The sequence below is a fragment of the Hesperophylax consimilis genome, chromosome 1 (assembly GCF_061612785.1).
Source record: "Hesperophylax consimilis isolate HC1 chromosome 1, BYU_Hcon_1.0, whole genome shotgun sequence".
Taxonomy (NCBI): domain Eukaryota; kingdom Metazoa; phylum Arthropoda; class Insecta; order Trichoptera; family Limnephilidae; genus Hesperophylax; species Hesperophylax consimilis.
In genome coordinates this window covers 21,676,086-21,703,361 of record NC_142836.1, presented here as the reverse complement: position 1 = coordinate 21,703,361, position 27,276 = coordinate 21,676,086, and the positions used below count along the sequence as shown (strand labels likewise).

The following is a 27,276-nucleotide window of genomic DNA, read 5'->3' as shown; positions in this document are numbered from 1 at the left end:
TTCATAGGTTGGAGTTCCAAATAGTAAACTTGGACTTTATATACAGGATGTCCGGGGATAGCGCCCTTGAGGTGTTTTTGCACAAAAACGGCGCTATACAAGTCATCCAAGTATTATTATTTTATTATTAATGTGCGTTATCTTCAGGAAGTGATTCTACGTGATGGTAGAAGTAAAAAAGATGAATAGCTTTTTTCGAAATACCAATGCTTTATAGAAGAATATTTATTTTCCAATTCAAATACTTCAACCTTTTTACCTAAAAACTACATTTACACGTTGGAATTCCGAAAAAAGTAACTTTTCTCTTTTACTTGTATTATCATATAGAATCACCCCCGAAGTTAGCATACTTTTCCCCTGGACACCGTGTATGAATAAATCGAAAATATACGTTATCCTATGGATAAGCTATCAAGAGGATGGTGAAATACCTTCTTACTTTACATACTTATGAAGGTAGATACACTAGATATCATTAGGGTAATACATAAGCAGAAGTGGTTGATGTATTTAACAGCACGGAATGTAGACACAAGAAGGCTATAATATCATATATCTTCAATAAAACATAGCTTAAGTTTTTAAATTGCTTACCGATGGTATATAAACATATATAATATGATGGTACATTTATTTAGACAAAAGTAATATCTATAAGGTTATTGATTTTTTTTCCTTTCACGTAAAATAATTATATAAAAAAAATGGCAAACCTTGACCGGGTGAACTATTTGGCGGTTTTTTCAGCATCCATGGTAAACTTTTAAATGCAAAGAGAAAACTTGATACTTTCGCTTTCTAAAAATGTTTACATGATGTCTGATCATAATAGAGGAGATAGAATGTGGACGTCTCATTTTGTGTCAGATATAGCACCACGTGGATCGAGTGGTTAATATTGTATCCTATATGTAAAAGCCTGTTTTATTTTCTTATATATTATGCATATATCAATATATTAGATAGGAATGTTTCGAAAATGATCTAACTTTAATGGTTAACCGCTTATAAACATTTACTGGTTTAGTATCAGCATAAAAATGTAACGACTTTAAAGTAGGTCGCATTTGAAATTTGAACCAGGGAATGCGTGGAAAGCGTTCAGTAACGTATTTGGATCATCGTTAAATTTATTAGTTTTCAGGCGAAACCGTCTTGCATAATATTATGTTTATTGGAAGAAAATCGATACTAATACACTGCAAAGCTGCACAGTTCACACATAACAACAATATGACTCAACATAAACTTTGTAGATAGACTAAATAGGTAATGTAATTGCAATCTTACAAATAAATGTAGAAACGAAGGGGGACTCTGCATTAGTTTAAATGGCAATACCAAGATGGATCAACTGATAAAAAAGTGCAGGTGTATACATAATACATAAGTATCCATATATATGGATACTTTTTTTAGAGCAACGCTCATGTAAAAAGGCGAAGAAACAAAGTTTCGCGATTAGTTCAGAGATTAGTGGTACTTTCAAGAAGGAGATGATTCAACATCACAATCCAAGGTAATTTAATATCTACAAGCGAGATAATTGCAAGGAAAGATGTTTATTTACTTGGGGTAGACTGGGGACGATTGAAACGCCTCATGATTTTTCGAAAACTATGATACCTAAGTGAAACAATTGGGACATGTCCTCTCACTCTCTAGCCGGCGAGTAACACAGTCGTGCATATGAGACATTATTAGCATTCGCGCTCAAAGAAAATACTCTCGGGTCAGGGGTAAATTCAACACTGTCATGATTGAATGAAACTAAAAAGTTATTTTGAATACCGTTCTATTCTTCTCCAGAATAATATCGCAGTACAACTGTGTTGATTAGGCCAAATACTCGTAGTTAGTTTAACAAAAGCATTTAAACGCTGATAATATACATTTAGGGTTATTTCATTTCAAGACATGTATGTTGAGTGTTTTTTTTAATATTTGTGATATGTTTAATTGTTATTCATGATCTCGTTGAGTATTGTTATAATAATGAAAATGCTTAAAACTCAAAAGTTCTTTTGAGCGTTTCGATTAACCCCACATTCTGTCTCAATTGTCCACACTATGGGGTCAGTTGAACCAGACTTCCCCATCTTCTTTAGGTGGTAATTGTAGCTTACCTGTACGAGTTGTCTCCAACCAACCATTTCATTTGGGAACTAGATAGATTATAATTAATCTAGTATTGACTTCTTATCTGTAAATACAAAAGATATTGCACTACAAACAGTTAAAATAAGATTGATTCAATGGTCCCCAGTCTACTTTACGTGTTTAAAATGTATAATTTCGAAGTAGAATCTCTTAGATTTTAATTCAAAGTAAAATCTATGTAGAAAAAAACAGTTTTTTGAAACATAATAAAATTTCTAATATAAAACTGTTCAAATCAGGGGACAAGCGTAACCTCACGCCTTTACAGCGCCCTTGAGGTGATTTTTCACAAAAACGGCGCTCTACAAATTATCCAATTATTATTATTATTATTATTAATAGAGTATTATTTTTCTAATATCGGCATTAGTAAGTGTTGCCATAATAATAAGAAAAAAAATAGTTCCATTTTCAAACTGAACATAACGATTAATTCGATTTTCAGAATATAATCAACTTTAAAGCAAAACCGACCAATAATGATGCAATCATCACTAAAAATATTTGTCAGGAATCCTTATCGTTGTTTATTTATATTTAAAGCGAAATAATAATTATGCACTTCATCAATATTTATACCACGTATGCCTCCACGTCTGCGTTGGTCAGTAGAAGGTACTCGAACCGGCATTGCTTAATAAGGAAGTAATGCGGAGGTTGGTGAGTGAACGATTCGACAAATTAATATGCGACAACTTTGCACAAAGATACAAAACAAATAACATTATTATTTTCAATGTACGTACAAGGAAAATGTGGCAAATAACTGATATATTGTTTACTTGTTACTTCGTGTTTACCAATTAAAAACACATAATCTTGTATGAAGAAATAGGTTGTTTTGATGATACTGCAAATAAAAACAAATTCCTTTAAAACGATATTAACATGTAGTACCTAATTGATTTCCCGATATAAAGTTTATAACCGACTAAAAACGAATTGTGCAAGTGGAAGGTCATGCTTTGTTCTAGATTCCAGGTTTAACAAACTCTTGTATTTTATGTTTATAGATATAAAGTAAGAATAAAAACAGTGCTTTATTATAAAAATATCTAAAAACAATCGTAAATCATTCAATTGTTTAATCCGCGATTATTATTATCCGCATTTTCCAAATCCGTTTGTATTTTTCAGAACAGACGTGAGTCCGTTTCTAATGAGCAAGGCCAAATACGTCAAAAGATTTGAATAATTTCTGCATTAAGTTTATTAAAGCCGGACTGGAGTGATTTTTGCGAAAGAAAAATATGGCTTGTTTGATGCTTAGGTCCATTGGACATACTTGAAATTTGCTTCCTTTAGTATCGCACATAAGTTCGTTCATCAGACAAGCTGTCAACTCTCGCCCCAGACTTCTATTGTGAAAAAAAATGAAAAAAATGCACCAATCCAAAAAACAGATTCATGAAGTTTCTTTATATTCGTAAATATACACAAATATATCAATAAATATAATTATTTACAAGGTTTTATCTACCCGAAAACGGTAAATTTCGAAATTAAATAAAGTAAGATAGAGAACGTAACAACGCACAATTATAATAAAGACAACCTACTGGCAATAAGTCGCATACAGCGTTCCATATTCATTAGAGTAAGAGTATCTTGTCATCTCAGTCACACCCCTGCTGAAGAAGGTAGTTCTTTATATTCGTAAATATACACAAATATATCAATAAATATAATTATTTACAAGGTTTTATCTACCCGAAAACGGTAAATTTCGAAATTAAATAAAGTAAGATAGAGAACGTAACAACGCACAATTATAATAAAGACAACCTACTGGCAATAAGTCGCATACAGCGTTCCATATTCATTAGAGTAAGAGTATCTTGTCATCTCAGTCACACCCCTGCTGAAGAAGGTAGTAATTCGCCACAACGTTTAGTAAGTAAACGCTGCCCGGCCCTATATCTCATTCGTCGTTTAGAATTTACTGGGAACAAAAGAGTGTCTGTTACTTGTCATATTTTGAGTTATTTTGTTAGACAATAACGTATCTATTTATATTGTAATGACATTGGTTTGATGTTGATGTCATTGAAAACTTCCACGTGTTTTTTTGTAATGAAGGCAGAGTGGTAATTTAATAAAAAAAATTAACTAAAGAATTAATGAGATAGAGGAAAGTACTTTCTACCATTACACAGGGTGTAAAAATTAGACCTGCTTATTTTAAATTTTAATCATTTCAACACTAAAGTTCTTTCTCAGGAACATGAAGAAAAAAATTACTATCTCTTGATTTTGTGAAACAAATCGCCCATTGTTTGAGTATCGCTTGGAAAGGATATTCATCATGTCGACATTTTTTCTACTAAGTTGCAATATTTATTCCAGCGACAAATATAGTAAATATAATGACAGATCCCGTTTAAGCTGTTTTACTTTGAATGGGATACATTATTATTATTATGTTTTTTTATGTAGATATTTTTATACTCTGTATTTTTTTTTTTTTTTTAAAAAAGAAAGACAAACATTCCCGGGTTACGAATAACCTGACAATATTTGAAAATCTCCTACTACCACCACAGAAAACGGAAAATGTTGCTTGTGTTGTGATGTAGGACTTAGCCAGCCGAGGAATTGAACACACTACGCCTGGGTGGGACCCAAGCGCGATGTCAACTCGGCCACCGACCGGTCATCTGTGTATCTTTCATGTATCTTTCGAAACTTTCCTGCTGCTGGTTTAGCCACGTCACAAACCCGTATTAACCCTTCCCTTACGGTGTTCAAAAACTCCTCATCCTCCGGCGCTATATACTCGATAAATCTTTATATATTTTATATTATTTATTTTATATATACATAAATTGCAAACAATACAAAACAAAATGAACCTTTGTCTGTCCAACTGGGAAGGATTCCCGTTTCAGGACAGCCAAATTGTGTATTTAGTACATAATATTCTTACAATGGAATGGCGATGCTGTCAAAACAAATTTTGAGAACATTGTTGATTGCATTCGAAATGACAGGATGGTTTCTTTATCCTTGAAAGAACCGCAAAGATGTAATTTATTACCAGGGTCAACTTGGATAACATTAGTAATTGCATTCAGAACAGATGAATGGTTTCTTTCGGGACATCACAAGTCTGAGATTATTTCCAGGGCATTTTGGAGATCATTTACAATTGAATAGTTAGAATTTTCACATTTATAAATCAGTATAAGACATATGAATCCTATAGTACTATATTTTTAGAATTTCTTAGGTGATAGAAATTACACATGACTAGACCAGAATATATGCCGTATGACATATGAATTTCCAATTTTAAAATTTCGAATCTTTATTTATTAAATGGCTAGTCATTATTATACAGTAATCGAAATAAAACCGCGATAAAGATTCGACTAAATACTTAATGTAATATATACTGCGGAGGAATACATAAAATTTGAACTTTGTGTTTAGTATATTTACAGAGATATTTTATTAATTACAGACAATGTTCACTCAGTTGACAGCACCGGCAAGGAAAGGTTAAACCACGAACTTACTGGTTTGTTAACCCGAAAGATACAGAGTAATCCCCCTGTTCAATGTTATCCCAACATATTAAAACTGGAACTGCTTACGTTTTACGTGTATTACTTAGTCATGTTCAATGTTAGACACAATTTAAATTTGATTTAGGTACTATTTTTTACCAAAAATTGCATAAAATATACATTTTTTTCAGTAAACTTTGAAACCATATTCGTCTTAATAAATTACCTAAAACATGTATAATCAAGATAAGGTATAGAGATGGTAAGAGGATAAGGCAGTTTTTTTTATAATGTTGCACGTTTAATCTACGTGCAGATTGGACATTCACATAAATAAACCACTCACTAGATTGATATCTTCGGGCTTTTTGTATGAAACAAATTGGTCCTCTAGTTAACCATAGATATGCCAATTTATAGACAGTAAGTACATGTCTCATTCGGAGCCTACTTATGTACCGAAAAATAAAAAATAAAATAAAATGTTTGAAATGTTTAGGTATAATTTTACCTCACGACAGGAACTAATCAATGGATAAACAATATATTCAAATCCGTCAAAACTACGCGAGAACGGCGTAGTTCGAGATCAAAATATCGAACAACCATAAACTTTCTACTCAGCCATCACTTATCTTTTAACAGTTTATTCCATAGACTTTCAGAGTTTTTCATTGGTGGATATAGTCAGGCAATAATATGACGTCACAATATTTCTGTTCCAAATTTTCGATCGGAGTTATACCCTTGGACATTTAACTTTAAAACAGTAACGGCTTTTTCATAATGAAAACATCAAGTGGGTGTATTGCGCTACAATAATATGTAATGTACCTAGATGCTTGTTTTAAATAACAATAAGTTTAATAAAATAATTTTATATTTTTAGCACAGGAAATGTGACCTAGGTACTTGCCACTCGCATAAGGTACTTACTAAAAATTAGATACAATATATTCGTTTTAATAGAGCCAAAGCGTACTTAACCTACGTGAGTATAGTAAAATTACAGACAAAGACTTATAGAATGCTGAATCGAATCACCGTCAAAAACCAGCACCTTTTGTGTTTTAGCAACGTGCATATAAAGGTATACGAAGACAACTACATCCGAAAGGCTCCGTGAATACCAGAGCGTGTAAGACAAATTTCAAAAGGAAAGTTTCTGAAAAAGAAAACCGAAACATATTTTCAGAAGTACGCCCGACACCCTCGACATCGAGGCGAGGCACTCATCTTTATGAAAGGGAGGCTTTGAGTCAGCAAAGCGTAAAAACCTCCGAAAGATACTTCTCGTCTTTCGTCTTTCTTAGTTCGTGATTTGTATCTCAAACCTACTTACCAACAACTGGTATAAGGGCCTAGCTTTTAAGGCCTAGCTTCATTTATATAAATTGTAGAGCCGTTTATTAAAAAAAATTAGATTCATGCGAGAGCTCCGAAGGGGTGACCATAAGTCACCTATACCGGGGTGGGACAGGGTGGGTGTACCTTCAATGACCAACAACTGGAGCACACTGTTATCAGTGTTACCTGTGCATTCATTTCAAATATTAACTGAAAGTGAGAATTTTCAACAATAACTTAATAATTCTACTTCCTTGATAATGATTAATGATGGATATCTTAACCACAATATATAAAATCAGAATATTCGTCGCAACTCTCAAACGAATTAAAAAATTCCTTACAGCTTATCAATATAAAATTTCAAGGTTAACTCGACTACTTTTTGACAACGGATTACCTATATAAGCTATGGAGATTTGAAATATCCATCAGACCAGTCGAGACTTAGGACGGGTTGTTTCGGAGAATTTTAACAATTCTTCAAATTTCCAAGTTAATTTTCAAGTTCTGTGAAAGATTTTTCAAGTTCTGTTATTATTTTAGTTTTGTCAAACAACTAGCCGATATAATAACAGAACTTGAATAGGACTTTCACAGAACCCGAAAATGAACGTTGAAATTTGATGAATTGTTAAAAATTCTCCGAAACAACCCATCCATAGTGTTAGTAAACTAGATACAATAAAATTAAAATGTCAACGGGTTTTTTGAAGTTTTTGCGTTGACATGACAATTATATGTGAATCACTTGAATGTGCTGAATTAGTAGGTACAAAACAATAAGTTAATTGAATGAAGTTATAATGAACTTATTGTTTTGTACCTACTAATTCAATAAATTACATGTGTATCTATTGAATGTGTTGAAGTAGGTACTAAGCAATATAAGGCAAATAAGTATATTTCATGTACATGTTAAAAATGGACGATAAAACAATCTCAACAAATATTTTATTATAAGAAATTATTCCATCCGCAAGAATGCCATTTCAATCGATCAAAATGTAGAAAATAAAATGACTTTATTGAATTCCAGTACTAACTTCCATTATAATACTGTGCATACCTACTTACCCACATAATGGTCATCAATTATTCGCTTTCGTTTATTTAATCGGTGGAATACAAAGATGAATGATTTCTGCACAAAAATAGTATTTATGCCTGCACTCTGTTCAGCTATGATTTAATCTCTAAGATTAATGTTTTAATCCAGCGATTCCAAACCTGTAGGTCGTATAAAGGTTTTGAAATTATATTAATTCATCTAAAGTTAAGTTCTTACTATTTTGCAGAAATACTTGAGCAAATAAACTAACTGCAGTTGTACATAGGAGTATGCAATGTCGGAATCTAAAGACCATACTTCGAAACAATCAACGATGACAGAACCCTTTGTCACCGAAAGAACTCGCATTCAATGGTATATATAGTCATTGCCTGGGCTTCTTGAACCAAAAGAGGTTAGTACCGGTATACAATAAAATTTTATTTAATAATTTTTACACGGAGAAAACTTACGATATAAAATATTGCTAATTTTAGTCTTAATTTTAAAATATGGTCAACTATTCGTATTCCTGTTAAAAACTGGTCTGCAGGCCTTTAACGAATGAATTGACAGGTTTTCTAACTGTCGGTAAAACACGAATGTGTTATGGGGATGTCGGAAAACGTTTTAACAAAAACTTTGATATTTTAGCATTTCGTCATTATATTTATTATTAACACGTGTTCAGATATATTCTGAATGTATAGATAGTTTGTTAGGAAATGGTGTGCCATCAAGTTTTTATCAGGATTGTAATAAATCAGCCATACCCATTTTTCTCCGTTTGTGATTGAGGCATGTTTTTGCCTTCGGCATCGTCCAAGTTAATATCTGAGTGAACGCAAATTTATGTGAGATACCAGTGGCAATAAGATAGAAATAATAATCTTAATACGAATTTAATGTACACAAAGCCAAAAAAACAACGCTCAAAGGTAAACATATGTTTACAAGACGAGTTTTATTTTACGCAAAGCACAAAGGATAACAAATTATTATAAGCAATAATTATTAGCCTGAAACCCAAATATAAATTGAAAAAATCTTCCGAGAAAAATAAATGCCGCCGACGGGAAATGAACCCGCACCTTCTGATTTCCGATCAGGTGCACGGAACCACTGTGCTACGTCGGCTCATTTTTAATCGCCCGTCCAATTCCCTTCAGCGGCATTATTTTTTCTCGAAAGATTTTTTTCAATCAATATTTGTGTGTCAAGGTAATAATTATTGCTTTTAATAATTTGTTTAAAAAAATTAGGTTAATTTTAGTTCTATAAAGCATTTATTAAATCTTGTGAATTTATGTACCTATTATCAGAATTTCTTAAATATTTTGTTGGCATCGTTTGAACGTATTATTATTAATAATAATTATTACTATGCAGATTAATCTAATTTTAGTAAAATAAAGTTGATATCCGCGTCTGTCTATTTGTGCAGTTACGGATTACTACGCAACGGATTTTGCTAAGGTTTTCACTTTACAGAATTTCTTCCAGAAGGTTTTTTTTTATTTTTTTTTTTTTTTTTTTTTTTTTTTTTTTTATTTAATATTTGTATGTTTTTTACAATAAATATACAATTTATACATATTATACAGTGTTATAAAGGTGAATAATAATAGCTTTTCCTCACCATAAAGAGACGAGGCTCTTGTGTTTGGTGAGTGAATAATAATAATAATAATAGTGGTTTACATATATAATAGCAACGCCGGGAACACGTCAGCTAGCTTACAATAAGAATGAAGAGATCCAAACTTTCCATGGAGATAAAATAGGATTACAGTTAGTGGCGAGTGAAAAATACTTAAAGTTGATGATAAAAATGTAGGTACAGTTTCCTTTTCCCCAGATTTACCTATTATAGCTTAGTAGGTAACGAATATATAGGTATATATTAAAAATAATAATAATTAGGGTCTAGAGACAAGTAAGAAAAGTTTTGGAGACCCCGGCAGTCTTTGCGGCAAAGTTTTTTGATGTATTTTTTTTAATATATTTTACATAATGATTCTTGACACATTAAAGTTATGATAAATGAGCAAAAAAAGTGCAAGCAGTTAAAAGGCCATTTTACGGGGCAGTGATTTTTTTCGAGCGTTGTTAAAAATATGAGAAAAAATACTCTCTTTGATAAAAACAAATCTATTTGCAGTAGTAGGTAAAAAAAGATAAAGACTCAACCATAGAAGTTTTAGCTAAACGATGTTTATCAGAAGGTAATATGAAACTGATTATTATATTTGAAATTAAAAAAATAAATTAAACTTACATGCTTCACGTAATGTCAAAACGTCTGTTTCGCAAATAAAACAAATCACACCGGTAAATAACAACACTTATGAATACAACTTTATTCAATCGATTAGAATTTGAATATCAACGGTCAAATTTATTCTTTCCGCTCAGAACTATAACCGAACTTGGTCCTAGATCTTCTAGTCTTTACTATACACTGTTTCAGAGAAATTCTAGAATATTTCTAAAGAGTGTATCTGCAATTTCACTGTTCAGATTGCGAAACTAAAAGCACTTTCAACTTCTAAGCTCTCGGGAACCGATTGAAGTGAGAAACGTCGCTCGTAGCGAATACTCCGTCTTGGTCGAACGAGCCGCGGTAAAAGACAAAAGCCCACTGACTCTGACTCTGACTGCTAACGCGCTAACTGGTACTGACTGTCGACTTGTGAACACTGAAGTCAGCCTGTCAGCCTGAAGCACGAGGCGCCGTACTATTGTGATTGTGTACACGAGTGACTGTACCTAGCGTAGCGGGTGTTTCATATCATGACTAAGAAATGTCGTTTGTTTTTATTCAATTGATAAGCCCCAACAATGTGACTAACGAACATGATATCACATGTAGAACAAACCATTCATTATTTTCGCAGATATTATGAACCAGTCAACTGAATGAACCAGTTTTGGCGTTAAATAGTAAAATTATCATCGCAAGATATTCAATTGGCAGTGGAACTAAAAAAGCATCCGCATTTGGGTAATATCAAGTTAAATTGATGATTATGAGAGGATATGGGCAAAGAAAGTTTTTAAAAAAATCAAATTGTAAACATAGTGACTAAATATTAATTTTATTTACTGGACTGTTTGTATAGCGCCGCTTTTGTGAGATATCACCTCAGGGGCGCTTTACAGTTGATCCAGGTATTACAAAAAAATATAAATATTACAAAAATAAAGTGAAGTTAAGTTAAGTAAAATGAAGAACAGGAACAGGTGACACGAATATAGAAGATGGAGACTCTGCAGCAAGATTTCGTCGAAACCGATCGTGTGGCGATCTACTCGGATATGTAACGCATATTTGGGGGCGGTACATGGAACGTTTTGGTGAAACCCAAACCGATGGGTTGGATATCTCCAAAGCCTTTGACAGAGTCTGGCACCGGGCGCTTATCGGGAAATTACCATCGTATGGGATCCACCCAACCCTGCATAGTTGGATTGCGGACTTTCTGAGGGGAAGAACAATTCAAACCGTGGTTGACGGCTCTTCTTCCTCACCGCACCAAATCAATGCGGGGGTGCCACAAGGATCTGTGCTGTCTCCGACGCTGTTTTTATTGCACATCAACGATCTCGTTGAATGTGCACCAATTCACTGCTACGCTGATGACAGCACCGTTCACGAGGGTTATCTTTTTGACAGGCCCCCTTCCACCTATGATGTCCGAACAGCTCGGGAAGTTTTGAAGCGAAAAATTGACCACCACCTAGAGATGGTTCGTGCCTGGGGTAAGGCCAACTTGGTCAGTTTCAACGTCTCAAAAACCCAAGCGTGTCTGATTTCGGCAAAGAGGGAGATCAATGACTGTCTGGTGCAATTTGATGGGAGCACTCTCCCCAATAAAGACTCCATTGAAATGCTTGGAGTTACTATATCAGACCAGCTCAAGTATCGGGGATCCATAGAAGCCCGAGTAAATCAGGCCTCCAAAAAGTTGGGCGTCTTGTACAGGGCTAGGAGATTCTTCAACAGTGACCAGGTGCTGACCCCGTACAAGTCTCAAGTCCGCCCAACTATTGAATTTGGGAGCCACCTTTGGGCTGGTGCCCCAAAATACTTGATAAACCTGCTTGAGTCTGTGCAAAGGAGAGCGATCCGTCTGATTGACAATCCGTTGTTAACAGACCGATTGCCTTCTCTGATGCATAGACGCAATGTAGGCATGCTGTGTCTGTTCTACAGGTATTTCAATGGAGCCTGCTCCAAGGAGCTAGCAGCATTGATTCCTGATGCACCGGTGCACGTGCGCGAAACTCGACGGACACGAACTGAACACCCGTTCACGGTTGACGTTGGCTTCATGAGAACGGGCCGTTTTTACGACTCGTTTTTGTGTAAGTCGGCTCGTATGTGGAACGAGCTACCGGCATCTGTTTTTCCTCCCTCCTATAATCCGAGCCTCTTCAAGGCCCGCATTAACAAATCCCTTCCTACAGCCCCTACCTTACTCCGCCTCACAACGCCGCCCAACCGGGTGGTGACATAGTTCCCCTGTCTGTGCACTGCACAGGCAGGGACACTCTTGTGAGGTGTCACATAAAAAAAATAAAAAAAAAAAAGAATCCTAGGTGGTGAAGAAACTGGACCAGCTGCTGAAGCGAGAGAGTCCACCGCGTCCACCAACAGTGCCAGCACGAGGTTCGTCGTCCGTCCAGCTACGTGTCTACTGCTAATAAAGCGCCGATATAATATCCTCACATAGATACCAAAGCAATATTTAAAATACATAGACTGAAAATATCTCAAAAAACCGGAAAAACTCCGGAATGACGTGAAATTAAAAAATATATATTTGTGAAGGAACCCATAATTTTGTTTTGTCCGTGCAGACATTATTATCGCATCCGCGACTTCTGGGTCCAGCCTCAAGGAACGATACACCATAATATATATTATATATATACGTTGTGCTACATAAACAATTTTGAAAAAATTAAGGCAATGTTTAAGAGGAAGCTACAAGCAAAAAATGTGTATATTCTTGGTTATTGTAGGTAATAGGCATTAAAATCGCTTGACAAACCGAGCCTAGAAACGTTCGATTTCAAGCAAAAAAGTGGTTATTATTTATTTTGTAAATAATTTTGTAAGAAAGCAAATAAGTTAATCAATGGAAACTGTCACAGATAATCTTAGCAATAGTAGTGTATTTTTTAAAAGTTGTTTCCTTTACGCGTTCATACTTTTCTTTATAAGAAAATGTGTTTTATTAGTCTACATTTATATTTTTTACCGAATAATTTTATTTTTTTATTTGTATTATACTCGAGGGAAACAATAGGAAAACCTTTTGGTATTCATAATGTACACCAACTCGTTATAAAGATTGATCAAAATAGTGATTTAGCATTAAGCTTCGCTTTAAGTTCGAAATTGAACAACGTATGGACAAATACAAGTTAATAATTGATGAGGTCCCATATTTTAATTCCACGAAGAAAACGAAAATATTGGTTGAGAAGATTACTAAATTAGCAAACTCAAGCTTAGTTATATAATATTCGGCAGTGCTGAGTTATTCTCAAACTGTCAACAACCTGTTATCATTTTTTGTAACTTTAGATTTCTTAAGTGTTTTAGACTGTTTAGATATTAATATCACTGTGTTTCCTAGGAATGTATCAAAGCGGACGATACAGCTGCTCTTATCAGAATGTTGGAAGTTGTTGTGTTGTGAAACTTGAAGAAGGTATTTCACTGATAACCCAGTACAAGGAATGTAACATTATTATTTATCTATGAAGAGTAGTTTAACTTTGAAACCTTAATTAGACTGACACGTACGTTGGTTCTATACAATTAAGTGCCTACGAATGGAAACGTTTTACACAAGATAAGAAAAATATTTAGTAAAATTAATATAGTGAAAGAGCAAAAAGAGTCTTTGAGAAGGCGAAATCTCAAATATAATGGTGAATACATCTGCAAAAAATATTTGTCAAAGAAGAGGACATTAGTTTGTGTCTGAAGCACACTCCGAAAATTCAAATAATACAGCGAATACAAAGACATCTTATTTAATAACTTATCAGCATGTATGTCACAAAAATGCCACAAATAAGCTGTAGTAGAAATATTTGTATGCGAATTTTTATTTGTATGTGGTTTTTATACATAATAAAAAAGTTACACAACTACGTCATAGCATGGTGAATGGTGGATATTGGGATGGAATTTGATTATATTGTTATTATTTCTATTTTTTACACTGCACGTTTTTGATGAAAATCGATATTATGGCATTGAGGGACCACTGGGTTGTTCACTGCATAAGTTTCCATGATAGACTGGCCGGTACAATTGTAATAAGGTAACTCAGGTATTGGGTAATAGGTTGGTGGGGGAATGCTTGAACACAGGTTAAAAAGGTTAGCATATAAATGTGTAAACAAAACATTGACCATATATTCGGTAAACGAAATATAAATATAAGAAATTATAAAAAATAACCACTTTGAAACATTTTTCACGCGAAATATGGTAACATTAGATAATAATGTATGATAATAATACCGGCTCCTTGATATTCAACTTTCAACGGTCAAAGTTAGGTTAGATTAGGTCAGTTTAGATAAAGAGATACATATTATACCCGGCCTTAAAATAAAATAAAAATATTGAAAATGTGAAACCAGTAAAACTTGAAAAGTATCAAATACCCAAGTACAAAAAAACCATCCTGAAACCGAGAATTAAACAAGAACGCAAACAAAAAAATACAAATGTTGAATAAGAGAAGGTACACTGTCGTTTTTGTTCCTCACTTCATCACCTAACGAGGAGAAATATGTAAAGAAAGAAAGATGATGTTTTTGGAGGAACGGTAAACAGAAATACATAATACATGAACATGTTTCTCCTTTCATTTTATTTATCTGGTTAATCCTATGGGCTTCAAAGCTTTTGAACAATGTACTCCAATTAAAAATCAACACTTAATTATATGCGCATAAATTTTCTCATTACATGATGAAAGTGAATAATTTTCTTTCCAATAATTGAATATTCGACAGTCAACGTGTCCCACGCCCAGTCAGATCGTTTTTGCAAGACGTCAGTCAGTATTGGGTGGTATTAGGCAATATAATTGGGTATTATTGTAGGTATGGTATGATACCTAATACCTAATCAATCGTATTATATTAAATGATATTAATTATGTAGGATATAATAACACACACATGTATATCTCATTTGGGAAAGAAAATGTATGACAATCCAAGATAAGTCAAGAAAGACTAAAATAATTAAATTACCCATAGTATCTAATTAAATTAACCATATTTAAAAGATATTTGTAGAAGAAGAATTGCAAACTACAGTAATCATTATGACACTAAGTATTAAATCTATTCGGTACAGTAGGGTTGGTAGGTGGCGAGTAGAATAATGTATGGCCTCCCACTTCGCGCGTATAAAATTTTGCATGAATTCGTTTAATTACATCGTTCAACCGTGGATCGTTTTCACGCCAAATCCCCATCGTTAAAAGCTTTATGCTAACCTTCAAGCCCACTAAAATCATTTCATTTTCAGCTAAAGGTTTAAAATAGAAAACAGACTTTAATAGCATGAAGGCCATTGAAAGGAAAACATTAAAAACCTACGCATTTTCGCCGTGTTTTATAACGCCATATTCGTTTTAAAAAATGGCCGTAAACGATAAGATTTTTATCTTGCTAAGTAATTATTGCAACAGTGAAAATGCTCCTTTTCATAATCTGTTCAAACAATAGGTGTTAATACTGTTCATACATTGACTCTATTGTACAACAAAATTCCGAGCTAAGAATTTTAACAATTATTTGTGATGGGTGTCGCGTGCTATTGTCTCTTAACAAAATTAACGTGACAACAATACGGCGAGCAATTGACTCAAAAGCAAGTGCCTACTTGTTAAATGCTCAATTTGATTGTTTGCTTTTCACTGCAGAATTTCAAGAAATAATTAATAATTAGATACCATTGAATTATATCACCCATTCAATAAAAATGTGCATTGTGAAGCTTTTCACGAAAACAAGCACATATCTTTGTTCGATTAAAAGAATTTGAACGCAATTTCAGTCATTATTGTTGTTTTGTAAATAGTGTAGTTCAGGTTTATTGCAGGTATTCACACAGAAACACTTTAAAATACGGGCTATTTCTTTCTTTTTACTAATATTTAAATAAATTATTTATATCTGTAACTACTTCCTTAACGCTTTCATAAAACACTATTGTGTAAACATTATATTATAACACATTAATTTTGAAATTTATAAGACGGATAAAATACGAGTCAAATTATTGCTTACTCACGGCGACGAGTGGAAATTAAACGTCTAATAAGTGGTCATAATTCATAATAGTTATCTTATCGCAGGGAGTTTAAAAATAGTTCTAAATTGGTTACATTACATGGTTTATACGTTTACTTCACTGCCTCAAAACACCCACGGGAAGTATTCTAATATGCAAGTTATAGAATAATAAATAAGTTCTCTTCAATCTATGTACATAGGTATAAAAGCGTGCAACCATTCTTTAAAAAAAACTTTCAGTATCCTTCTTCCCACAACACGGTTCAAAACTAAGTTTATCTACTTAATCTCCCGACAGCAACCTCAAATACGCGTGCTAGCGAAATCCTTATGGCATCATATTATAATGTAATATAACATAATAAATTTACTCAAATTCACCATATGTAAACAGCTATTTAAAGCTTAATAAATTTAACAGCTTTAATAAATTTAAAAATAAAATTAACTTCACTACAATAAATAATTTAACGAATTAGAATGACGATGATATCTCACTATATTATTTTATAAATTATTGTATAAAAAAACTAAAATCTCTTCACTTTATATGTTTTTATGATTCTTTTTTTCTTCTATATACATATGTATGTTAAGTTTTTATTATTTTCCCTTTACACACGAGTTTTAGACTCTTGTAAAGGTAAACATGTTAATTTTTATTGAAATATGTTCTTACTATGTAAATTTAAACATTATACTGTATTTAATAAAATAAATAAAAATATTAAAAAAAAAAAGCTACTCACGCATACAACAAACTGCCAATACAAACCATAGCAATAACTAATATGTATTCCTTTCACAAAACCGTCGCTGAATGACAAATAATATAATAGGTAGAACATAATAAATTTACTCAAATACACCATATGTAAACAGCTACTCACGCATACAACACACTGCCAATACAAACCATAGCAATAACTAATATGAATTCCTTTAACAAAAACGTCGCTGAATGGCTAATGAGAAAAGTTATTGCTATGGTTTGTAGTGGCAGTTTGTTTAAAGCGTGAGGAGCTGTATACATAATATATGGTATCTTCGTTTTAAATAATAAAAATATGTATTCCTTTAACAAAAACGTCGCTGAATGGCTAATGAGAAAAGTAATTGCTATGGTTTGTAGTGGCAGTTTGTTGTATACGTGAGGAGCTGTATACATATGGTGTCTTCGTTTTAAATAATAATAATATGTATTCCTTAACTTCACAGAATGGCCTAATGAGAAAAGATCTCACATTTAAAATATGACTTGTTTTTATACATTGCTAATAGTACTGTCTTCCATTTCACTTTTTATTATTTTATTTCTTTATATATTTATTTATTAGCTAATCGATGTCTAAAAATGTACACTTTTTCTTCTTCTTTTACAAACTACATACTTTATTAATTCTTCACCTTCTCATATTTATCTTAATTTAACACTTGCTAAATCTGTCAATAGTACTGAGATGAAATATTTTTACTGTAAATTCACTAGTTATTATGTAAATTACTAGTTATTATGCTGTATTTATTATTTAATAAATATATTTTTACAGCGCCCTTGAGGTGATTTTTCGCAAAATTAACTAAATATTATTTTTATTATTCCTATCACCTACGTCAGAATAGGTTACACCTAGTGAGGAAGGTAATGTAAAGCATACGATTAAATAATATGTATAAATAGTGTTGTTGTTTTTTTAGTATGAAAATTAAAAAAATATATTTCAATAAACGGCGATTCATCGAGAATGAATAATGAATTCACTGAACTGAATATTATGTATTAAATGAAAAATACACTATGTAAAACATCACTTTTATTTTGAATTAATATTAACAGCCAACCAGGTTTCGCTTAGCTCAAGCTTCACCAGGGCTTATTATATCAACTGATATAACAAGCCCTGATGAAGCTTGAGCTAAGCGAAACCTGGTTGGCTGTTAATATTAATTCAAAATAAAAGTGGTGTTTTACAAAGTGTATTTTTATTTAATATATAATGTCACATCACAAAGTGTTTGCTTCCTTTTATGAATATTTTGTAGTCAAATTTAAAAAAAGAAGTATTTATTTGTTTACCACACAACTTTTCTATTGAAAAATGGAATATCGATGTAGCCGATTATATTTGGCTTTGAGATATTATCTAAATTCGATGTATTTTAAATTAAGAAAATTTAATATTAGAAAAATTAAATGACCACGAATATTAGTTTTAAAGTGGGAAAAACTCTATTAAATAATATAAAACAAGATAAAGCATACTTTCGAATGTTTCTAATGGAAGAAGGCATTTATTGAGGTATTACGATGTGTGTTAAATTTATAGATGTTCTTATTTAATTGGCCCTGGTTTCTCGCAGAGTGCGGAAATGTTATGTAAATGATGCTGCTATATAATAGTTAAGATAAGTGGACGTGATATTTGATATTTCTTGGCGTAAAAATGGCTTTCTATAGTGTTTTTCAATCGCTCTAATGGCGATTTCTCATAATATTACGTTTCTATTATCGGTGAATCTCAAATTATAATCTACCTTAACACACGTTTCAATTCATGCATTTCACTGCAATTTGTAACGAAGGTGGAAAATCGACGTAATAGGTGTGAAATTTGTAATTTAACCGAAGACCGTTCATTTCTTAGAACAAAAATATATCATGACTTATTTTGTGCAAATACCTACTTGCATAAAATAAGTCATGTTTGTTTTTCATTTGGTTTTCGCCCCCGGCTTTGGTCGCATTTTATATACATCACCTGATATATTTTAAATCTATTTTCATCTGTACACGTGTGTTTCGAATGCTCTGATTCTGGATTATAACTGAGCAAGAGAAAACCAATCATTTTGTCTGTTAATGAATCCACAAGTGCTTGAGACAAGGCCTCTGTCTTCTACAAATCCTTGTTTTCTTTTGAGAGCTGATAAGGTACATTTTGATAATGCGTTGGCATTTAATGGAAATTAGCAGCAGGACGGTCTGTAAAAAAATGTTGATTTGGCTAGTTCAAATAATATACAAAATTCGACACACTTTGCTAAATATTACACAGATGGATATAATAACCCCAAATTTAAAATACTCCCATCAAAATCAATATTCTCAAACGATTTAGATTAAGAATGACAGACTCCAAATGGCATATCTTTTGATATAATTAACGAACCCACACATCCAAAGACCAATTGACATCTGGACCAGTTAAAACATCCTGACTTGAACCCGACATAATATATCACTTTTTCCAGTCCAATTCCCAGAAGTCTTGTACACTGGTGATAGCGGTTATCCAACAAACGGCGGCGAAATGTATGAAAGCGGATACTTTGTACTCCGTACCCGAGTTGTGTTGATCCAAGAGAGGAACTGGAACGTTGGGAACTGGTTGGGAATAATAATTCATTGTGCACTATCGTTGGGCAAATCGTGCCAAGGATAGGAGCCCAATTTTACGGTTCGCATAATTCGAAGAATTACATCGGTTTGAACGTTAAATGGATTTCTCCTTGGAAAAATAAACACTTATGCTTATATCCCTAACGAACCGTCAAAAGAAGACCTGTCTGTATTTAAACTGATAATAGTGATAATGTATTTGGTTCTCTTTAAAGTTGTTGGCGTTTATACCTACTATATGGCGTTTTGTCCTATTTTCTTATATATAAATGAATACGTCAAGTTTCCCCAGTTTACGAGAAAAAATAACTTCGGGAGATGAAAGTGGTAGCGTTGATCTAGAAATTCCAAATAAATTCAAATTTATTAATGCCAGAGCTCATTGTCGCGTGTTTTTGCCGCTTTCGCACACAGATTTATTAATATATAAACTAATAGAACGATAGAGAAAATTTCGAGCATATTTTTGGGATTACAAATTGCTTTGAACGCATGGTTACATTATCAAAATACTTCCGATTCTAGGATACTCCAGTGTTATTAGCTCATTGGTTATAAATAATTAGCACTACCTCATAGTTTATTTCTGGGGAATTCGAAAGACCACCATGAGTGTCCATCACCATCAAAATGGATTACGTGATACTTATACGAGTCTAAAATTTTCCAATCCACAAAAACAAAACACCAGTGGTTCAGCCATTATCATTTGATCATGCGCCGGTCTCCGAGAGCAGTGGGGATTGTGGTCACTGTTACCGCATACCTGAAATAATATTATACGATACATATATTAATATTTCATCTCGCTGTGTATTTAGAAGTTTAAAAATGTAACCCTAAATTCTCTAGGTTCAGCTGAAAAATTTCACATGAATAGGTCAACATTTTCAAGTATAGGTACTCTTCGGTTTCGTCGCGTTTAATGTGGGGTGATATTTACAAAACGATTTTGAATTCGTAATGGATTGGAAATACATCCCTTAAACTTAATTTTTATCTTTTTAAGACGGTGTGAGCTCTCTTTCAAATGGTCAACTATTTATGCATGGTAAAATCAGTCTTAGCACACCTTGGAGTACTTGTTAATTCGGCTTGCCATACTTGCTACGCATCGGAATGGGAATCAGCTATATTTGCATAAGTAGGCACCAGTAACTATCCATCGGTCGAACTATTCTTATCCAAGAAACCGTTAATTATTCGCACCGCTTTGATGTGACGAGAATGTGAAACTAGTATTTAAAATTTGGCATCCTTAACAACTTTCTATAACCATTGTATTTCAATCTTTCGTTGTTTGGATTGGAGAGCGAAGAATAATGAAAGCAAAAGAAAGAAATATGAATGCTTAAAATTAGTTATACAATAAAATCTGCATAATAGATTTAGCATTATAATTAATAGGAGATATGGTCTCCAGACAGTTCGCTGAATGGGAGGTAATGCCTTAAATTCAAGGCAGTCAATTAATATAGAAGTTATTGTTTTTTTTATCTGATATCCTTAAAAAAGGAATGTTACTATTCTTTTCTTTGAAAACGTAGCTAACCATCATCCAAACTAATCGGAGTCAATTAATTAAAAACGGGTCAAATCTTTGTTATTACTTTCGGAATATTAGGTAATTAGATATAACTACGTAAGTTTATCGGAAAGTAATAATAGATAAGAGTTCACATAACCACTCAACCTAGAAGCTTACGAGGTATTATTTAAGGTAACGCCTGTAAAGTAATTATAAAAGAATTATACTAACAATGGAGATTACACAAGTTCCATAATGAAATGGAGATCAAATTAACTACTGACAAAAGATTATTTTAAGATTTAAGAGCACTCGGACGGGAGTGAAAGCGAAATCATAAACTTGGTCCATTGTTATTCAGAATCATATTATAGTGTGGAAAAGCGGAGTTTAATGCCGGTTACCGCCAATAAATTAATGTGGATTAATTTATGAGGATTTTCACCGCAGTGAAAAATATCTAGTTACTTCGATTAAATAGAAAATCATCGGATAAAAAGCATAACGATCACTACTTTATGTTGATTCTATGCTGAATTCAATAATTCACAGTTATAGTGCAGAGATTCTTAAACTTTTCGAAGACATAGAAACAATTTGCACAACAAAATTACTAAGGTCATAAAATTGATAAGAATTCGCATGAACATAAATATGGTTCATTAAACATTATGATTGCTACTATTAAATTCACATAACGTTGGAAATTACCCCCAGAAGATATAGCGTGGAAGACAATTAATGTAATTAGCTTGTATAAAAAAACATGTTTATTCGAAAAAAGAAAATAAATAACACTAAATTAATGTAAAAACCAGAACTAAAATATCTCTTTCTTAAAAAATTGATGAATGCGGTAAGTCTAATTCTATAATAATAATAATAATATTAGGATAATTTGTATAGCGACATTTGTGTGTAAAATCACCTCAAAGGCGGTCTACAAATATATAGTATCTGTCTACAATGATCTCTCTTATTAATAACTATAGACAGTCAAACTATGACTGACAGATTACATCCACCGGTTCGTCGATCACCAATATAAAACCAAATGTCCAATGCTGCGTTAGAATGTACATTTTATTATTATTATTTAATTATATATTGGACAGTCAAAAAATGTACACGACCATACATAGTTACCTGGGAGGTCACTTTAGATTAACAAACACTGTTTATCGTTTATTAGAGATGCCTAGACACCTATACAGTTCGCACGCAGAGGGTATAATTGGAACGGTTCCATGATAACTCAACACAGTGAAAATTCAACACACTTTTAAAAAGTGATATAAAGTCATTAGAAACGATGAAAAAAAAATTAACCTAACCTAACCTAACCTACTTAACCCAGTTAATAAAGTTTTTGTTAATCACTTTCCATGACTGTATACAACTTTTTAAAGATGTGATGATTTATCCGGTTACCAATTGGAACACATGTAATTGGAAATCCCATATAGCTACTTTAATTTTTTTGCAATGTAGCTATTTTTATTTTTTATATACGTGTAAGTGATGTTTACGTTTTAAATACCTAGTTTACTGTTGAGATACCGGACAAATATTATGTTATTGAAAACCGCACTTTGCGAAATTTCATAACGTAGCCTAAAAAATTTTGTACAACATTAATTTTCAATGGCAGCATTAATGTTCCGAGTAATATCGTTTGAGAATCAATGTTGATGGTTTTTTATATTAGTTTAAATACGTTTTCATTTTTTTACTAAGAACTCATAGCGAATCATGGAATTGTAATCACGTACATAGATATTAAATGTTAAGAAAAGTTATAAACTTTGCAAAACTTACATTTTCAGCGTGACGACCAAGTGACGACGCACGATTTCTGTAGAAGCGATACATCATTTTGGCGGGAAAATAGGTAAAGAAAGTTTATCACGGGAACTGGTACTTACCTGTAAAAAATAATTACTTATTTATCAGAAAAAATAGAAACACATGGAATAATAATTGAAGACGGATCTGGAAAACATAATTTCAGTTGTTAATAAAATGGAATTACTAAACAATATTTATAGCGTAGAATAGGTTATAAATCATAATAACTTTACATCTTGTTTCCTTTGTTAGAAATTATCTAAAACATTTAACGTTTCATGTGGACCTAACCATATACCCTATAATATTGATCATACGTCCAACTGCGGTGAAATAGTGGCAATATCAACAACTTTGGTCGCGAGAGGCGCTAGTGTAGCATATTTACGTTGACATTCCTTTCAATAGCGGCGATTTGAATTTATTTAGTACTTGGTGTTGTCCCAAAAAGGAGGTTATATGTGTGCAGTGAATATGAAGAACAACAACACTACAAGTCATTTTTTCGGATGCCAAAAAACGTTGGTAGGTTAGCTGGTGAAATATAAAATGATTTTGTTTAATCCTAGCAAATAAAATGTTCTTGATTACATAAAAAGTGAAATCTAAAAATGAGAAATTAAAGAAATTTTTCACATTTAAATAAGTATTTTATTACCTTCATAAACTATCAAAGACAGAGTTAATAGCCGCTTTAATATTTTTTATGTATGAGCGAAAAAAAGCAGCAAGGTCGTTTGTAGGTTATGTATTTTTTTTCAATTTCTATAATTTATTGACGTAAAATAAAGAACATATTTCACGTAAAATCCATTAAAATGTATGAAAGAAAACCAAGGTGCACAACTCATACCGCTAGGAGGCGCTAGTGCAGCATGTTGCCATCATGCAAATATATGGGAAATGTCAGAAGTTGGAGATATTATTAATATTATAAGGTATTTGACTTAACTCAATTAAACCGAGCGAGGTAAAAATATTATTATACCCCTAGTAAATATTGAAATAAAATTATTTAAAATTTACGTAAGAAAAAAACGATTAATGTCGTTATAAGCGATTAAAAACATTTTTATTAAATTTTTACACATGGAGAAATATGTATTGCTGATTTATTAAATTTATTTTCAATTATAAGTAATCCGTTAAAAACGGGACTGCAGGCCGCTTCCTGATAAACTTTTAGTAAAATCGTAATAATATCGTAACATGTGTTCATGCACTGGCGTTCGTCTTAATAATAGATAATGACTAAACATCGTGCCAAAACACTGGCATTTTCCTAAAAGTTTATCAGGATACATATAAATTAATTCATACATGGCTTGCAATCCTGTTTTTAAACGGATTACGAATAATTTTAAGAGATTCTTAATAAATTGGCAATACTGAAATTCCCCAGAACTGTTAAGATCATTATTTTCTCTAAGAGTAACATAACAGTGCGTTACAACAGTTCATAATACCAGAACTTATGATTTACCTATTATTTTACTGACTCTCAAAACAAAAATTTGAATCAGCATTGAACTATTACATAAAGAGGTTTTAAGTTATAAAACTTGTCTCAAGGGCGCTTAATCTACACAAGTTATAATGACATCAAAAAAGTTATAAAGCACTACAAAAAATACTCAAATCATATTTGCACAACATGTAGGTACCTAAATCCAATTAAAAATAATATTGTAGGTATCTATTTTAATACTCGAGCAAACATTACACATAAATATTTAAATAATGGGTAATATAAGGAACACTTAAGCCTGCGCATACCCAATTTATACCGATTATAACAAGTTTCTCTTTAACGTTAACGTTAAGTTCCAAAAAAATGTGATTTTTGAAGATAATATCTATACATTTGTTATGTCGAAACGTTAATTATATGAAATTCCCTCGGTACCAAAAAATAGCAAAGTAAGCTCCGAAAATTATCGAAGATTATTAAAAACATGTTTTGTTCTGTTATTTAATATGTTTTAGGCATACAAAATCCACGGTATATCTTTAAATGCAACCTAAGCATTTGTCGAGAGATTTTTCGCTCTATTTCAAACGATTCGTGTTTTATTAAATATTTTCACCATTTTTGCTTAATTATTATCGTTATTTAATATTAGCGCGCTCCCTCTAACATTCGTATTTACATAACTCCGTTTCAAACCATCTTTGAACGCTTACTACAGGGCCTTAAAAGATGATAATATGAATTTCACATTTACTAATATAGTAGGAAATGGTCATAAATATACGTACATAATGAATTAATATTGACGAAAATCTGCGACGCACATAGAGGGATTTCATTTGGGATAATTGAGTATTTTACTGATGATAGATCTATTTATTCAATTCTTTAGTAAATTTCACACTTATGGTTATGAAACCAAGCTAGAAAATATTATGCCATATTGAAGGATGTGCAGGCCTTACTTTGGGACAAAAAATGGATTCAGCATATATCTCACTCTGAATATAAAAAATAAATTGGAATATGAACACAACACTAGGTTCACAAAGAATGAAGGCATGCTTGTTCCAAAATATATCAATAAATACGGACAGCGAACCCTAGAATATATAACGTGCCCAAAATGTTCAACATGTTGTTAAGTAACATAAAAAAATGTAAATTCCCAAATAGCTTCAGATATATGCTGAAAACATGGCTCATAAGTAGAAATACTTTATACTAGTCATCAGTGTCATCACTATCAATCAACAGTTGTTATTCATTAGCAAGTACAGGGTTTTCCAATAAGAGGTGTTATTTTGAATAGCCCGCTATTTAGGCAGATGTTACTTTTGAAGCTGTCATTTTTTGACATTTGACAAATAAAAACTACGCCATTAATAAAAATGGAACGATACACGCTTCAACAACGCATTGAAATTATTAAAGTTCACTTGAGTGAATCAAATGCAAATCATCTTGAGTGATGAGGCCCATTTCCACCTCGGTGGCTTCGTCAACAAGCAAAATTGTCGCATCTGGGGCTCGGAAAACCCAAGAGTTATCGTTGAAAAGCCTCTCTATCCTCAACGTGTGACTGTTTGGTGCGGTTTATGGTCCGGCGGTCATTGGACCTTACTTTTTCGAAAATGAGGCTGGAGCAACAGTTACGGTGAATGGATTGCGCTATCGAGAGATGATTAATGATTTTTTATGGCCGGAATTGGATGGTATTGATCTGGACAACGTTTACTTTCAACAAGACGGCGCTACGTGCCACACAAGCAACGAAATCATCTTTTACGATTGAATATTAAAATAACACCTCTTATTGGAAAACCTGTAGATTTAGTCTTATTTTAGATAATGTGCCAATAGTAAAATTCTTAATATTTCATAAGTAGTAATAATATTATATATACATATTTACATTGTAATTCAACATGTACATCCTGTTGACAAACTGCTTAGTTGTAGTTTAACGGGATATACTTTAAATAACAATAAAAAAGAAAAAGTAATCTGGAAAAGTGTAACATCATATTATGATAAAATGTCCTTATATTTGCTAAACGCGCGAGCAATCAATCACATTACATTAAAATGCGACCATCGTTGTTCCGTTACAGGGTCATGACAATCGCTGAGCAATAATAATTATAATTAAGGCACAATTAATACGGTTGCGGAATCCTCTCGTCATAGCTGGAGTGAATTTTACAATTATAAAAATGGCGGTTGAATTTGAAACTCGATGCAATCTGTTGGAAATCACTTCCTGTTTGGCGCCAAGCCGCGTGAAGCGGAAGTGCCGCCATTTTCCCCATAACTTTATTCAATGGAATCTTTGTTGAGAGGAAAAGTGATAGTGTGGTAATATTACTCTCGTTTGTAGCGTCATCGTCGGTAGTTTTATAGAGTCCCAACTGTTCCCAACCGTCTGAAGCCAGTGAGACCACGGTATCCCCAATTGGGGTATGTTGCGAGGTAGTGAGGAGGAGAATGGAATGGGGAAAAGGAAGGTGGGAAGTATCTGGCTAGATCTGGTCACCAAAAATGGTTAAAGCCATTCCAAGCAACTTTTCGATTCTGAATGGTGGTATTTCATCGGGACGATGTTGAAAGTGTTTACCG

At 32.7% G+C, this 27,276-nt stretch overlaps 1 protein-coding gene across 6 annotated transcripts in view; it reads right to left on the bottom strand.

Moving 5' to 3' along the window:
* The window catches only part of LOC149426439 (protein FAM107B), a 173,588-nt gene that overhangs the window by 60,059 nt on the left and 86,253 nt on the right, over positions 1-27,276 (bottom strand). For 2 of the 6 annotated variants that reach the window (XM_089651608.1, XM_089651616.1), the window contains exon 1: positions 10,349-10,741. The exons of the other annotated variants lie outside the window; for them this stretch is intronic. The gene's annotated coding sequence lies outside the window, so the exon portion shown is untranslated. Of the gene's footprint in view, positions 1-10,348; positions 10,742-27,276 lie in introns of those variants that run through there. 6 annotated transcript variants of the gene reach the window in all.